The sequence below is a fragment of the Jaculus jaculus genome, chromosome 20, assembly GCF_020740685.1.
Source record: "Jaculus jaculus isolate mJacJac1 chromosome 20, mJacJac1.mat.Y.cur, whole genome shotgun sequence".
NCBI lineage: Eukaryota > Metazoa > Chordata > Mammalia > Rodentia > Dipodidae > Jaculus > Jaculus jaculus.
The window spans coordinates 3,123,277-3,140,669 of record NC_059121.1 but is presented as its reverse complement, the minus strand read 5'-3'; positions in this window follow the sequence as shown (position 1 = coordinate 3,140,669).

Genomic DNA, 17,393 nt, shown 5'->3' with positions numbered 1-17,393 from the left:
AACTCAGTCTTGGAAAGGTATCTGTGAGGGCTGCAGGGTTGGCTTAGTGGCTAAGGAAATTACCCGAAAAGCCGAAGGACCCGGATTTGATTCCCCAGGACCCATATAAGCCAGATGCACAAGGTGGTGCATGCATCTCGAGTTCGTTTGCAATGGCTGAAGGCCCTGGCATGCCAATTCTCTCTCTCTCTCTCTCTCCCTCTCTTTCTCTCTCTCTCCTCATGTTCTTTCTCTTTCAAATAAAATAAAATAATTTTTTAAAAATCAAAACATTATCTTAAAAAAAAGAAAAGGGGGCTGGAGAGATGGCTTAGCGGTTAAGCGCTTGCCTGAGGAGCCTAAGGACCCTGGTTTGAGGCTCAATTCCCCAGGACCCACATTAGCCACATGCACAAGGGGGCGCAGGTGTCTGGAGTTCGTTTGCAGTGGCTGGAGGCCCTGGCGCGCCCATTCTCTCTCTCTCTCTCTCTCTCTCTCTCTCTCTATCTGCCTTTTTCTGTCTCTGTTACTCTCAAATAAAAAAAAATGGCCAAAAAAAAAAAATTAAAAGAAAAGTATCTGTGACAGGTTGGGAATAAGGAGAGTTCACACAGGGCTCTTTATTTTTACATGGCAGAAGTCATTTTGTGAGCCACTTCATACACTAAATGTCCAACAGCCTTGTGTGCTGTGGTAGTTTGAATGGATGTACCCCCATAGACTCAGGTGTTTTATTAAAGCTTATAACTTGGATTTTTGGCCTCCTGGCTAGAAGAGATGTCACTGGGGGTGGATCCTGGGGTCCATCCACAGGGTTATTTGGGGATGAATCTGAATTCTAACCTAAAGGCATACAGAGAAGTTTTGAGCTCTGCCTGTGCCCACTTGTGGTGCTGGCTGTTAGATGGCATCTCTCTGCTTGGATTTATGAATGAGAACCAGCTTCTTCTGCCACTAATGGCATTTCCCCTTGGATCTATAAGCTGAAATAAACCCTTCCTCCTACGAATTGTGTCTGGTTTGGATATTCATCCCAGCAACGTGGACCTGACTGCAAGTGGAAATGGTGTCTATCTGTGATCATCTCCCTCAGTCTATCTGTGAATGACTTTGACTCTTTACCTTGTCCAGAAATAAGCAGTGATCTGTGTTTAATCATAGTAAAAACATTTTCACCTGCAACACTTCACTCCCAGACACCCTACAGAGATGTACCAAGGCTCCCAAAGTGAGACAGAAGGACCATTAGTTCCATGGGATTCTGGGTGAAGAAAGGGTAATAGGGTAAGGATGGTAAATCTGTCATCAAATACACTTGGACAAAACTAGCGAATTATTTGACCGTCATTTCTTCCCTCTGCTGTTTTGATTCCCTTGGCATGTATCCACTATTATTCAGCAGAGCTATATTCCATCATTCACATTTGTAAAAGAATTGGAACATCTTTGGCTCATCTTTTCCTAAGGGTAGTTCCCTATGCTCTGGCAAAGGAAGGCTTAGGGTTAGGTTCCACTTTTGTCTAAGAGAAAGATGGGTGTCTTCCTGCCTGTCTCCCAGCACTTCCTCAGATCTAGGCTCTGCTCCAGGAGCTCTCCTTACCCCTGGGTATGCCCTCCATGCATTTGTGGTACCATCTAGAGCAGGTTGGATAACTATGGTGATTTTACATGCCTCCTAGCCACCAGGTCTTAGTTAAGTATGCCACTTGAGAGCACAGTGACATTGGCCCCTCTGTTGCCAGAATTTCCAGTGTTTGAGATTCCTTTTCTGCAGGTTCTGGGGGAAATCTGCGTGCTATAGGCAAATTCATGAAATAAATGCAGAAATTCTTCTTAAAATACCACTGTTACTGTTATTTAATTCTCTCCTAGTCTTTCTAAATCTTTCCAGGAGAAGTTTCAATGTCATTAAGTCTCAGTTGAGTGACAATGTCTGACATTATCTGAAACCTGCAAAATGTCCGTTTTCTTAAAAGAAGAGAGTAGTACTGGGGTCAGTCACTTGGGCAAGAATCTATCCAGAATTCAGTGGTAATTTTTGATTTTCAGTATATTTCATTTCGTTAAGAAAAAAACCAAAGGCAGAGTCCATTTGAAAAGGATAGTTAGGGCTGGAGAGATGGCTTAGTGGTCAAGCACTTGCCTGTGAAGCCTAAGGACCCTGGTTCGAGGCTTGATTCCCCAGGACCCACGTTAGCCAGATGCACAAGGGGGTGCACGCATCTGGAGTTCATTTGCAGTGGCTGGAGGTCCTGGTGTGCCCATTCTCTCTCTCTCTTTCTCTGCCTCTTTCCCTCTATTGCTCTCAAATAAATAAATAAAAATATTTAAAAAAAGAAAAGGATAGTTAATAAGTGGCAATAAAGGTGATTTTAGATGTTAAAGTTGTCAAGATGGAACCGAATTGTCTGCTCACAAAACTTCATGGCATACATTGGACCTCCCTCTTCCTATATAATTCATATATCACTGGATAATATCTGACTCAAAAAAATTCCATCTCTAGTGATGTTTATCACAGTCATTGATGTATATTTCTTCCTGTGTGTATTATTGATGGTAATAGTAGTGTAATGTTAACCAATGTGTGCTTCAATTCCCCTTAGAATTTGTAAGCTGCCATTAATCCTTTGAAAATCTTCCTGGGGAAAAAAAAGAAACAGAAACCAAAATCCAACCATGTACTCCATGTACTGTACTCCCCTGATCAGCATTTCAAGGATTGTGAGAATTTGAGTGCAAGACTCCTTTATGGTGATCAGAAAACATTGCATTTATTACTTAACTAAATGAGTAAAATTCTAGTGTGATCCTGAAATGTGTCACTCCTACCCTAGAAGGGGTTGAAACTCATGCCAAGGCAAACGTATTGTAAGTGGGTCAACTTAGAGGCTGAGTCACTCCCCCTCGAGCCTCATATGCCCAGATGGGACACAACAGATGCTGATGTTGATAAGATGCTAAAAATAAACATCTCCCCAAGGGACCCTCCCATCCCTCATGTCCACAGATGTCACACAGCTAATACTGATGTTCTACTCATGCTAAAACTAAAACATCTCTCCATACGTTTGTGTGGTCAAAGTCATGCCTCATGGAACGCCTCAAGCTTTCCATCCGTCTTTTTTTTTTTTTTCCCCCACTAAAGTCACTCCATGTGTTTTGCTCTAGAAATCTGTCTGTGAAACAGGGGCTCAATAGCCTGAAACCAAGTTAACGTAAAATCATTTTATTATACATCAATCCAGAGGCCAACGGAACAAATAGTTTATACTTCCTCCATACATACACAAAACTTTTGTTCTAGAATGTGAATCCAGATGTGACTTGATCTCCCTTGGATTTCTTGCACTGTCAGACGAGTTTAAAAGTTGGCATTCCTCTCCCCTCCCCCTGCCAAGAAACCAGTGATTCCATATTTTCCTTGGGATCATTAGTTATTAATCCTTAGGAAAACACAATTTAACATTTAGTTTTGTTGTTGTTGTTGTTTTCATAGTATCCCAATAGGTAGGGAGACTAAACTTTTTTTTTTTTTTTTTTTTTTGAAGCCAGAGTCCCTAATTTGCTATTTATTGTAACAACACTGCTGGTGTTTATACAGCTCATTCCACTCTATGATGTCCAAGAATGTTACAATCTTTTCCAATGAAACAAGGAGAGAAACTAAGGCACACGAGACCACACACTCTAAGGAGCCAAGAGCAGGAGCCATCTTACTGACTGACTGGCACCTGGTCCTTCTGCCAGTACCAAGTCCATGTTCAACTTTTTAACAAGGTCCAGTAACAATAAGGTGAGCTTCACTGGAAGAAGGGGGCATACATCAAACCAGCTTCTTTTTTGGACTTATAACCTGAGGACGGGTCCATAGATGAAGCCAGAGGCTTGGAAAGGTCTTCCTGTGAATTTCTCCACCTCTAGCCTCAAGTGCCATCCCTATGTTTTATCCCACAAGCTTTGATATCTGCCAAGTTGCAAAACTTTTTTTAAATATATTTATTTATTTGAGAGCAACAGACAGAGAAAGAGCCAGAGAGATCGAGAGAGAGAGGGAAAGAGAGAGAGAGAATGGGCGCACCAGGGCCTCCAGCCACTGCAAACGAACTCCAGACATGTGCGCCCCCTTGTGCATCTGGCTAACGTGGGTCCTGGGGAATGGAGCCTTGAATGGGGGTTCTTAGGCTTCACAGGCAAGTGCATTACCACAAAACCATCTCTCCAGCACGTTTGTTGTTGTTTTTGAGGTAGGGTTTCACTCTAGTCCAGGCTGACCTGGAATTCACTCTGTGGTCTCAGGGTGGCCTCGAACTCACGGCAATCCTCCTACCTCTGCCTCCCGAGTGCTGGGATTAAAGGCGTGCACCACCAGGCCTGGCTAACATTTAGTTTTATGCAAAGTATTTATCTTCTAAAGTAGCTGCTTTACCAAAATCACTTCAGCTCACCCCTTCTAAGAGACAGTCACTCCATGAATATTCATAATTGTATTAACAGTATTAGCAAAAAAATTGGTAAATTTGGTTAAATCTATGAAGCTCTTTTACATATTTTAAATGAATGTCAAATGCAGTAAGCCCACTATGGCTGTTTAAATCACACGTTCCCCCATACACTCATGTGTTCAGAATGCTTGGTTCCCCAGCTGATGGCAATTTGGGAGGAGGAGTCTTACTGGAGCAGGCGAGTTATGGAGGGAATGGACCTTGAGGTTTGTTAGCCTCCAGCTTGTCTGTCAGCTCCCTCTCCTGCTGTTGTTTTCCACCTGCTGTGGCCGAGGTTATGCACAGCCTTGGCTCATGCCATTCTTTTCCCAGACATCTTGAAGCTTCCTCTCAAAACAAAGTCAAAAGAAAAGTTGCCTCCTACCAGCTGCTTTTGGTGGGATGCCTTGTCCCAGCAAAGGGAAGGAGACAGTAACATCTGCTGAGGGACTGGGTTATACACTGATCTTTGAGAAGTGAAGGATGGGTAATACTTCAGTCGATCCCTTTGTCCTGAACATTCTGCCTATTGCAAAACCAGGCAGGGTACAGAGCGTGACCACCAATGCCAATGGGGCAGTGAGAACTCTCACACAGCAAAGAGCTTCTCATTGGTTTGCTTTGCTTATACATCGATTAGTGCTGACTCATTTGTATTTGTTTGTCATTGCTGTTAATATTATTGTTATTGTTATTATTATTATTTTTTTGGTTTTTCCAGGTAGGGTCTCACTCTAGCCCAGGATGACCTGGAATTCACTCTGTATTCTCAGGGTGGCCTCGAACTCACGGTGATCCTCCTACCTCTGTTCTCCTGAGCGCTGGGATTAAAGGCGTGCACCACCACATCCGGCTATTGTTATTATTTTTATGTGTTGACTCCAGGACACGATCCAAAGACAGAATCTATAGAGTTTTCTGAGTTCCTACATATGGGGCATCTACAATGACTACAGTGCATCTTGGATGACTCTCGAGCTGTTCAAAGCCAGCTGGAGACTTTTAGAGCTGTCATTGCTTTGAGGAGCCTATAGCAAGGGGAGAGAACATTTTGGGTCTCAGGAAAAAAGGAAGAAATAAGGCTGAAGGTAGCCAGCAGATGTGGAGAAGCTGGTCGTGCCCTCTGTAGTGCTGAGATGGCTGCTTGTCTTTCTATGACATGCACTTTCCTTGACTGTCACCTTCCTTTATTTTCTTTGCCTAGGTTTTCTCCTTTCCTGTTTAATTCTCTGTTGTCATTTAAATAGGCTCAACAGCTGTCTCTCCCTTGTTTCCTCCAAATGACATGTGTCCAAATGGCCAAGTTTAGCTCTGAATTTGTGACCTCATAATCTTCTTGTTCTCTCCTGTGACATTCTGGTGACAGCACAGTTTTACTAATGGTTCTTTCTCTGTTTCTCATGTCTTCTGATACATTTGTCCTTCTGCTCCCCTCCTGTCCAAGGAGCATTCCTTGGGTTTCCCACCCTTTCCATCCCATTTCTGTGGAGCCCTGTGTCAGAGTCAGGTTCCCCCAATTCCTTTCAGTGTTCAGCACCTGCTTGCTCCGTCTGCCCTCACCCTGGCCGCTTTTCTGCTCTGCCACACCATGACTTCTGCCTTACCCACGTAGGTGGTGGGTCCCCGATTTTTCTCTTGCAGCCTTGATGAATCTTCTTCTCTTGGCAAAAGGAGCTGTTCAGGAAGCAGGACTTAATTTTAACTGGATTTACTTTATAAAATACAAAACCCAAGCACAATTCAAAGAAAAATTGACCCAGTTCAACTCGATTACGTTTCCCAGTAAACTCAAATAAGGGTAATGTAGCATGCCTGTGCATATTCGAGAACAGTATCATGAAAGTTCTGCCCGTGTGGCTTAGGAGCAAGAGGTACATTCAGTTCAAATTCATTCCTATTTAGAGAATGTGATCAGTCATCATGGGCTAAAAATGGAGGTTCATGGTTCCTGGAAAGGCCTGATTCCAATCTCTGTCTTCAAGGAATTGGAAATAAGAAGTCAACAGGTCTAGGCATCCTGATAACATTTAAAATAATAATAATGAAACTTTTCCAAGCTTCTTATTTTTTTAATTTATCCATTTTTTTTTGTCTTATTTTCTGAGCTAGGGTGTTGCTCTAGCTTAAACTGACCTGGAATTCACTATGTAGCCTCAGGCTGGCCTCAAACTCACAGTGATCCTTCTACTTCTGCCTTCCAAGTGCTGGGAATAAAGGCATGTGCCACCATGCCCAGGGGAGAGAGAGAGAGAGAGAGGGAGAGAGAGAGAGGGAGGGAGGGAGAGGGAGGGAGGGAGGGAGAGAGGGAGAGAGAGAGGGAGAGAGAATGGGTTCAACCAGGGTCTCCTGCTGCTGCAAACAAACTCCAGACTCATGTGCAAATTTGTGCATCTGGCTTTTTGTGGATACCAGGGAATAGAACTCGGGTAGTTAGTCCTTATAGGCAAGTTCCTTAATGACTGAGCTATTCCTCCGGCCTTTGAGATACTTTTAATCAGAGGTTCTCGAACATAAGGGGGATATGAGCACATTCAGGTTTTTAAAAACATTTCCTCTGCAGTCTGTAAACAAAATAAATAGACAGTTCCTATTACAGAATTGAGGGTATTTGTGAGTTTTGAACTATTACAGAAAGAGAGTCAAAGTCCCAGATTTGAAACGCAATCTTCCAGAAAAGTAAGTTTCACTGTGAATGGTTAATTTCCTTCTTTTATTTCACCTTGGGTATTACCAGAAGTACACAGGCCTCAATCTGTCTGCAATGGAATTACTGGATTATTGAGATGCACAGTCTGGTCACTAGATTATCTCTGAGGGTGTTAAGTAAATTTGTCTGCAGGAGCAGGTAAGTGACAAGCATTTGAAGATTTTCTGTTCCTTAGTGTTCAACTCATTTCAACTGTACTGAGTCACTCCTCACTATTTGCAAATAAAGCTGAGGAAACTGAAGTCCCAAATATGTTATGTGGGGATCCATTTCCTGGTACTGTTGGGGGTCATATCAGGTGATCTAATTCAGTTCTGCCTGGTGAACAAGGTTGCCTGGGAAATACCGTGCTCACTCCCTCCCCCCCCCCACCAGCCCTACATGAGTCACTCTAGAGATCATCCACTCAGCCAGCCCTCTCCTTACCTAATAAAGACTCCATGATGTCGTTGTGGCCACGTAACTGTTGGCCATGGGTTTTCACAACACTCAGAGTTCTAACTGGATGCTAAAACCCAAGCTGATGTTGTACTTTATCCTATCCATTCCTGCACAATGAGCCAGTAGAGAAGAAAATCTCTTCACTCTTACCAAGCTTAGAAATAAGAAATACTGGGCTAAGGCACTGGCCAGCAAAGCCTAACAACCTTGGTTTGATTCCCCAGTACCCATATAAGCAAAATGCCCTAATGGGTCCAGGCATCTGGAGTTCAATTACAGTGGTTAGAGGCCCTGGAACACCCATACTCTCTCTCAATCTCTCTCTCGCTTTAGCTCTCTCTTTCTACTTGAAAATAAATAAATGTAATATGTTTTTTTAAAAATTAACAAATACCTTTGATTACAAGGTCCAACAAATTTCTGCAAGTAGATTAGAAAGATTTTGTCCATTGGGTCTTTTTTTTTTTTTTCTTTTCCTGTCCTTTCTTTTCTTTTATTGCTTTCTTTTTTTGTTGTTGTTGAGGGTCTGAAGTGTTACTTGTTGAAAGCAAAATGGAGAGACCATGAGGCAGTTAAAAATGCTCCCTGTACCAGCATGAGGACCAGAGAAAGACCTTTGCTTTCATCCCCAGAAACCACATGAAATGGCTGGCTGAGCGCGACCACACACGCCTGTATCCTTAGCTCCATCCTGTGGAGAGCAGAGCCTAGAAACCCAGAAGCCATCAACACTCCCAAGTCAGTGAAGACACCCCACCTCAATGAACACAACTGGGTGGGCAGCGGAAGGGGACACTCCATGTTCTCCACTAGCCTCTGCACATGCCCAGGCTGCTACATCTGCATGCACCATGCATGCCCTATCCGTGCACACCACACCCAGCCCATCACAGCTACTTACCCCACATGCACATGCACACGCACACACACACACACACACACACACACAGAGAGAGAGAGAGAGAGAGAGAGAGAGAGAGAGAGAGAGAGAGAAATCAGAACAATGAAAAAGATGATGAAGCTCTTCTGGGGACTTCTGCACCAAGATTACTATTGAATAATAAAAGTCACTTTTGAAACTTTTTAATGATATATTATTTATTTATTTATTTACTTACTTACAAAAGTAGAGAGAGAGATAGAGAGATTGGGAGAGAGATTGAGCATGGGTGCACCAGGGCCTCTTACCACTGCAAGCAAACAACAGACACATGGGCCACTTTGTATTATCTGGCTTTGTGTGGGTACTGGAGGACTCGAACCCAGGCTTTGCAAGCAAGTTCCTAAGCTGCTGAGCCACCTCTCCAGCCCCCAACAGGCCACTGTTTAAAGAAATAAACTTGTCCTTTCTTTCAGTGAAGAGTATGATTCATAAACCCAAATAACAAGTGAATTAAACTCTATCTTTTATAGAGACAGTGACAGATAAGGTTTGTTTATTTGTCATAAAGAGATAAAGAAATAAGTTATTTTAATATTCTATTTAGAAATGTGTTGTCAAGTACAAATCAGGACACCGCCAACACAAGAATAGCTCCTCTCTTGTCCTCTGCGCTTCACTAAGTGACAGAAGGATGACGGATGGTGCCGGAGGCTGGGTTTTCTGAGGACAAAGGATTTGATACTCGATGCAATACTCACTACACAAGCACCTTCCTCACAGTCCAACTGTGCAAACGTCAACATCTTCATACGCAATTTTGTCAGAAGATCAAGAAGACAGGGCAGGGGCGGAGAGATTGCTTAGCAGTTAAGCGCTTGCCTGTGAAGCCTAAGGACCCCGTTCGAGGCTAGATTCCCCAGGACCCACGTTAGCCAGATGCACAAGGGGGCGCATGCATCTGGAGTTTGTTTGCAGTGGCTGGAGGGCATGGTGTGCCCATTCTCTCTCTCTATCTGCCTCTTTCTCTCTGTCTGTCGCTCTCAAATAAATAAATAAAAATAAAAATAAAAAGCAGACAAGGGAACATGCAAGCATCATTGTAGAAAGGTGAAACTTCCAGAATGCTTCCATTAGAAAGTTCGAGAAATTGTTTCCATTTGGAACATTGTTCTAAGTGATGACATTCAAATTGAGAATGTGGGATACAGAATTCTAAATATCCATGGAATTGTATTCATGATTTCTCATGTTTACCTGACAGACGCTCCTTAAAGGAGTGAAGATACATGTGGAAATTCAACTTTGTTTTGCTATTCGATCATTTTAGTTCTTGGCTTTGTATTTGTTTGGAAGCTACTAGACCAGAGACTAAGACAGTGTTTCTCATTGTACTTTTATTGTATTGGCTTTGATGACCAGTCCTTATTTTCTGATAATGTCCCTTCCCTTCCCTTACATCCTAATCAGACAGGCAGTCAATAAAGCAAGCAACAAACATGTCCAAACATGTACTTTAGGTTAAACTGCTATATTTTTATCATAAACTTTATCCTCAATGAATTAAAAAATACCCATTGGCTTTTAGAATAATTTCTGTCTTAATTCTATATGATAGTGTAGTCGTTTCTACTTTTTCCTAGTATTTATCTCATACAACCATGACCTTCCATGTGTGTGTGTGTGTGTGTGTGTGTGTGTGTAATTTACTTGCAATGAGAAAATGAGTGAGAGACAGAGAGAATGGACATGCCGGGGCCTCTAGCCACTACAAATGAACTCCAGATGAATGTGCTACCTTGTGCATCTGGCTTTTCATGCGTACCAGGGAACTGAATCCAAGTCTCTATACTTCACAGACAAGTGTCTTAATGGCTGAGCTAACTCCCAACCTTTCCCTTCCTATTGGTGTTAATGTTCTTTAATAGTTTATTTTAAAGATATTATTCACATTTGTTACTATAGTGATCATTGGGTTTGTAGTATAAATATAGTTTTTGTGCTATGGATTTATTTGGGGGAGTGAGAACATTTAAAGCATAGATTATTCATATATCCCAAAAGGGGGTTAGGAAGGAAGGAATGAGATATGAAGGAATCAAAGATAAAAACACATAATCAAATAGTGAAAAGCTTTTAAAACAAGTCCAAAAACACTACAAGGAAATGAAGCAGCAGTTGACTTGCCCAACTCATTTTGAGCAAGTTAAGAATAGAAGAAGTAAAATCCAGAACAAGTATTGCCTTGTGAGGTCTTGTTCCCCTAGCATTCTCTCTCTTACTCACTTTATAGGTCTAGTATATTCATTTCCTTTCTGTTTTTTTTTTTTCCTCCTTCCTACACACACTCATAAAAGTATCAACACTTGTATGAAGAGGAATCAAGTCAGATAGTGAACAGTCATTCTCGACAAAACATCTATGGCATACTGAGCATCAGAATTGATCTTCTAAACCAGCTTACACTTCACGTGTGCATGCACACACACACGCACATGCACACACACAGAGTTCAGCCAATAAATAGAGATCCCTGTGGGTAGAGGCCCGGGTAGCTGCACCACCTATTTGCAGGAGTGTGCTTGCCAAACTCATGTGTTTAATCCAGATTGTATATATACATATATATATTTCTTTCAGCATTCTGGGACTCATTAAATATTTTTTTGAGCCATGACTCCCATGTTCTTTTTTGCTTCATTGTTAATTCATGCTACAGAAACAAAACCTTTCTTCAAAGACTCCCAGTGTGATTTTTTTTTTCCTCTGGAGCCTAACAATAGATTGAACTTAAATTCAACAGAGTACAAAGTGAAGAAACAGGTCAGTAATACTTGTTTGCTAAGCGATTCCTCCTTTTAATGGCTTTGATTACTTTTGAAGGAGCAGCCACATTTATGACTTGGAAAGTATCAGTGTCTAGAGTTTCCAGTCCATCTCCAGCCTGATGGCCAAAATCATATTTGTGTAATGGACACAATATGCAAGAAGATACAGATGATTTCAGTGCAGGTCCAAACTAGTCATTTTTGTGCTTGAGTGAATGTAGGCACATTGCTCAATCCCCTTTGGTTTCTTAATTCCTCAACTCTAAAATAGAAATGGCATCTGCAGGATTGTTTTTGGATTAACAGAGATAGAGCCCAATGCTTGTTTATTATAGAGAGATAAGCAAATATTATGTGTCATTAAGGAAACCAGTACAGCACAGAAGAATCAGTGTGGGGGTAGAAAAAAATAAGAGCTCTCCTCAAATCCTATTTACTACTTATAAGCTGCATGAGGCAGAGCCATACCCTTAATTCTCTGAGTCTCTGTTCTCCGTAACCTGATAAAATACAGACAATCCAGCTTTTGTTATAAGGATTTAATATTTTATTTTTTAATTTATTTATTTGAGAGAGAGAGAGATAATGGGCATGCCCGTGCCTCTGCCTCTAACCACTGCAAATGAACTCTAGATGCACGTGCCACCGTATGCATCTGGCTTTATGTGGGTACTGGGCAATCGAACCTTGATCCTTCAGCTTTGCAAGCAAGTTCCTTAAGTGCTGAGCCATCGCTCCAGCCCTGTTGAAAGGATTTTGAGCCATACATGTAAAGTACTTAGTAATGTCTCACATCTAGAATGTGCTCCGTGTAAATAGTAGGTGTCGGCTTCCTTGTTATCTGCACAACTGGGAACTTTCAAATATGTTTGAGTGGACAAGCCATTTTTACAAAAAAAAAAAAAATACTTTGTTTACAAGCTAGCTAGCTAGAGGACAAGAGGAATTGAAACAAAGATGAACTATTGGAGACAAAAAGCATTCCGGTCCAGTTTAATGTTCTGGCTCGTTTTCTAGAACATTTCATTTAATTCAGTTTTCCTGAAGTCTTCACCAGCTGCTCACAGGTCTTTGGACAAGAGTCTTCTGGTACAAGGATGGAAGCTGCCACATGTTTTGCCCAGCTTCCAGGTCCCAAGAGCTTCTCCTCTCCCCCACCTCCTGTTTTCACTGAGCTATAAGCAAACCACAAATATGCACGTACTTAACATTTATGGTGCTATTGTTTTTTAATTTGGCTTTGGTATTTTCTTATTCTGAGTCTAAATACATTGACATCCACAGGTGAAATAATTTTCTAGCCATAGATTATGAAAGGGAATCATTTTGCCTTTGAGAAATATGCCCATGAAGTCATGTTACCGTATTTCAGAAGATACATGCTGGATATGAAGCTCATTGTACCCTATCACTGATCTAAATTGCTCTTAAGGGGGAAAAAAATAAATGAAAATAAATGTCATTAGGGCTGAGAATGAATTGTACAAATTAATACAGTAGCCACTGGCAGAACATTTCCACATAGTTTGACTTTGAAAACCCACTGTGAGCCAAGCATGTCAGCACGTGTCTCTAACCCCTGTACTTGCAAGGTAGAGGTGGGAGGATCAGGAGTTAAAGGTCATCCCTGGCTGCATAGTGAATTTGAGGCCAGTCAGGGCTAAATTAGTTCCTGTGTCAAATAAAAACAAAAATATCTTTAATTTCACGATTTCAATCTGTAGCATCTAGTCATATCAGATCATCCAAATCAACACATTTCTCAATTGCTTAACTGGCTTAATAGTTAAGGTGCTTGCCTAAAAAGCCTAAGGACCCAGGTTCAATTCCCCAGTACCCATGTAAGCCAGATGCACAAGGTGGCACATACAACTGTAGTTTCTTTGCAGTGGCTGGAGGCCTTGGTGTGCCCATTCATTGTTTATCACTCTCTCTCTCCCTCTATATCTGCCTTTTTCTCTCAAATAAAAAAGATAATTAATAATTTTTAAATACATTATAAAATAATTTCTTTCTAAAATGCACAAATGGAGGACTAGGGAAATAGATGGTTGGTAAATCATTTGCTATGCAAGTATGAAGACCTGAGTTCAATCCCCAGAATCCATGTTAAAAAAAGCTGGGCATGAGATTAGAATACAGCTCAATGTTTGAATATTTACCAAACATGTGTGAGGCCCTGGATTCAATTCACAACACCAGAATATTTTTTTAAGGCTGGGTGTGGTGGCACAAGCTTGTCATCACAGTGCTGGGGAGGCAAAGACAGATAGATCCCTGCAGCTCTCTGGCCACCCTGTCTTACTTACATCCAGAGCCCCATGCCAATGAAAGAACCTGTCTCAAACATGGTGCTTGAGCCAGGCATGGTGGTGCACACCTTTAATCTCAGCACTTGGGAGGCAGAGATAGGAGGATTGCCATGAGTTCAAGGCCACCCTGAGACTGCATAGTGAATTCCAGGTCAGCCTGGACTAGAGTGAGACCCTACCTCAAAAAAAAAAAAAAAAAAAAAAAAGGTGCATGGACCCTGGGAAATGATTGTGCAGCTTCCACACATACATTCACATATGCACATACACATGGCAAACACATATGCACATATATGCATGCCCACAACAACAGAAAAGAAAATGCACCAGAGAGATTGAATCATCTCTCTTCATAATTCTAAAATGATAATCATATGTTTGATGCTAAACACTGGCCCGGATCTCTTATTCCAAATTCAAATAGTTCTCAAAGGCAATTCTAAGTTAGTGATAGCCTTGTGTTCTCAGCCCAACAACAGGCACACAAAGCTATTTCTGGGTGATTATTGTATTATGTAATAATCGTCAATATTTAGGGTTGATTCCTATACTGAAGTGGCCGCTGGACAAAACGCTAGGCTAGAAAGCATGACATCAGACATAATTCCTAGACAAATTATATTGGTAACACCTGCAGATCATATATAAAACCATCAAGACAGAAGCCAGAAAGGGGCCTTGGAACACAGCCAACCTGAAGTCTCTGAGGCCCCATTTAGCACAAGCGAAGCAGCGCGGAATTGACTCTGCGCGTGATGGATGGCCCCTGAAAGGAACTGGGCCACCATCACTCATCACTGCCTGGACTGGGAGCTGCCTCCTGGCATGCGGACAGGGGACGGGGACTTAAGGACACACTCTGCAGTCACTTGAAAGCTACGAGTATCTTTGTTTTATTAAACTCATTTACTTTCTTTGCTTTCCATGCGAAACCACATTCCCCGGACTGGCATCGCAGATTCTATAGAGAGCCAGAAAAACAAACCCTCTCTGTGAACAGGTCAAATGAAAACAGGCAGCTAGGCTGGAGTGGCCAACGCTTGCAGCCAGGAGGAGCGGCAGTGCTCGGGAAGAAATGCCGTTACATGAAAAACATATGACGTTCTTGGAGGTGACTGCCTGGCTCAATTCCCAAAAAAGACATACCATTCCCAAATGGGCCCCAGACTTACCCAGCTCAGTATTTTGTCTTACATAGTGGCCTGAAGCGATTTTCCAAAGGGTAACACGATTGTCATTACCAGCAACCTTAATTACAAGAAGGGGGCATTGGTTGAGGGGGGGGCAGTAACAATGTAGTAGTATCTAGCCATCTCTGTTTTCCATTCATATCAGGTATAAAACACTCCTAGAAAATTGTGGGGCGGTCCAGACACAAAATGGCCTGGATATCTATGACCTCACAGTGCCTGACACTACCTACACAAGACCATCATAAGAGGAGGAAAATATAATGACCTCAAAATAAAAGAGAGACTGATTGAGATGGGGAGGGGATATGATGGAGAATGGAGTTTCAAAGGGGAAACTGGGGGGGGAGGGAGGGCATTACCATAGGATATTTTTTGTAATCATGGAAGTTGTGAATAAAAATTTGAAAAAAAAGAAAAAAGAGAAAATTGTGGGGCAGGGTAAGGGCTCTCAGCAGGTAAGAGGCTTGTCGTGCAAACACGAGAACTTGAGAGGATCTGAAACCCAGTGAGTGTGTGCTCCCTAGCACACAGTAGAAAGCTGGGTGTGTCCACAAGCCCCTATAATCCCAGTCCAATGGGAGGCCGAGACCAGAGACTCTGGGGATAGCTGAGTAGCCGGTCTGGGTGAAAACAGCCACTCTTAGTTCAGTGAGAGACTGTGTCAAGGAAATAAAAGTAAGTTGGTGAGGGCAGGAGGGACGGCTTAGCTGTTAAGGCGTTTGCCTGCAAAGCCAAAGGACCCAGGTTCGATTCCCCAGGACCCACGTTAGCCAGATGCACAAGGGGGCGCACATGTCTGGAGTTTGTTTGCAGTGGCTGGAAGCCATGGCGCACCCATTCTCTCTCCCTCCCTTTTTCTCTGTCAAATAAATAAAAAATTAAAAAAATATATTTGTTTAAAAAAGTGGATTGGTGATAGGAGAACATTGCTGACATTTTCCTCTGGCCTCTGCACAAATGGGCACAGTTTGTGTGTTTTTGAACACGCACCCACACCCATGCATACCCTATACATATAGACGCTACACACACCAAACCACACAGGCCAAACAGCTAAAAAGACAATCAGTGGGTTCACAGAGAGAATTGTGGTTCATGACACGGTTCCTTTAGCTCCTGTGTTGAGTTCTCAAAGGGAACAGTCGTCCCTCCCAGGAAAGGGGGATTGATTGGTAATGTTTGAACTGATGATAAATGGCACGGGGAAAAACAGAAGAGGAATGCCTCGTACACGGGAATAAAAACTAAGTGGAAGATGAACGTACTTAAATGGGACAGCTGTTTCACAGTGTCTTCAAAATCATTTTCAGCTGGAGAAGAGAGCCAACTATGAAAGGCACATCGATACCTTTGAGGAAAATGTACAGAGAATTGCCTTTCAATCTGAAGGCTACATCTTCAGTTTCATATAACTTTATTAAGATACAGATAGCATACCATAAAATCTGCTTTCAATCATGAAATCCTGTCACGTTGAGTTCATTTACAGAGTTTTACAACCACCCCAGCTCTCCAATTTGAAAAGACTCTCTGCTTCAACTCAGAGAAGTCGCATTTTTATCCATTAGCCATCTCTGTGCCCTCTCCCTCTCAGTTCCTGGCACCCACTAAGCAGCCTTTTCTCTCTTTACGTTTCGTCATTCTGACATGTTCCTGGGAAGGAGTCACAAAACAGTTGGCCATTTCTCACTGCTTCCCTTCAATTAGTGCCAGATTTCCAAGGTTTATTTTTACTTTTATTTCTTCCCCCCACATCTTACCAGTGATTGCAATAGTCTGATGGATTGTGCTTGTGACAAGTCCTGACAGAAATGATTTAAAGGATGAAAGACATTACTAGGCTCATGGTTTCAGAGATTTCCATCCAAGATCGCTGGCTCTGTGTCTCAGGGCCCTGGATGAAGAAACAATCGGGGTGGAAGAAAGCAGGGTTGGAAAGGCCCAGATCACATGGTAGCCCATAAGCCACGAAGAAATAGAGAGCAGTCCAAGACAAGAGGTGACTTAAAAGCGCACCCCTCTTTGTGACCTTATTCCCCACAGTTTTCATCACTTTCTACTTCAACACCCTCAGCTGGGAATTAGGATTTGAATACATGAGTCTGCGAGGGGCGTTTCATATACAAATGAGCACAAAAACTAATTCCTTTCTGTAACAGTGATATCATATTGCATGAATATGCCAGATTTTGCTTAGTCAACCATCAGCTAGCAGACAACTTTTCAAGGATTATGACTTTCTATGAATGTCCCCATATAAGTTTTTACATGGAGACATTTTAGTTTCTCTTATGTCTTCATTTATGGAGGAGTTATTTATTGTGTCAAATGATATCTTTATGTTTAACATTTGGGAGGAGAACATGCCAAATGATGTTCATTGACTTTTCTACCAGCACTCTACATGATGTACACAAACTTGTAAACACATGTAAATTGTCTGTGTTTTAAAAGACGTTAAAGAACTGGAGAAATGGCTACACATACAGTAAGTGGTGCATGCATTTGAATTCAACTACAGTGTCAAGTGGCCCTGATGTACCTGTTCTCATTCATTTTCTCTCTCTCT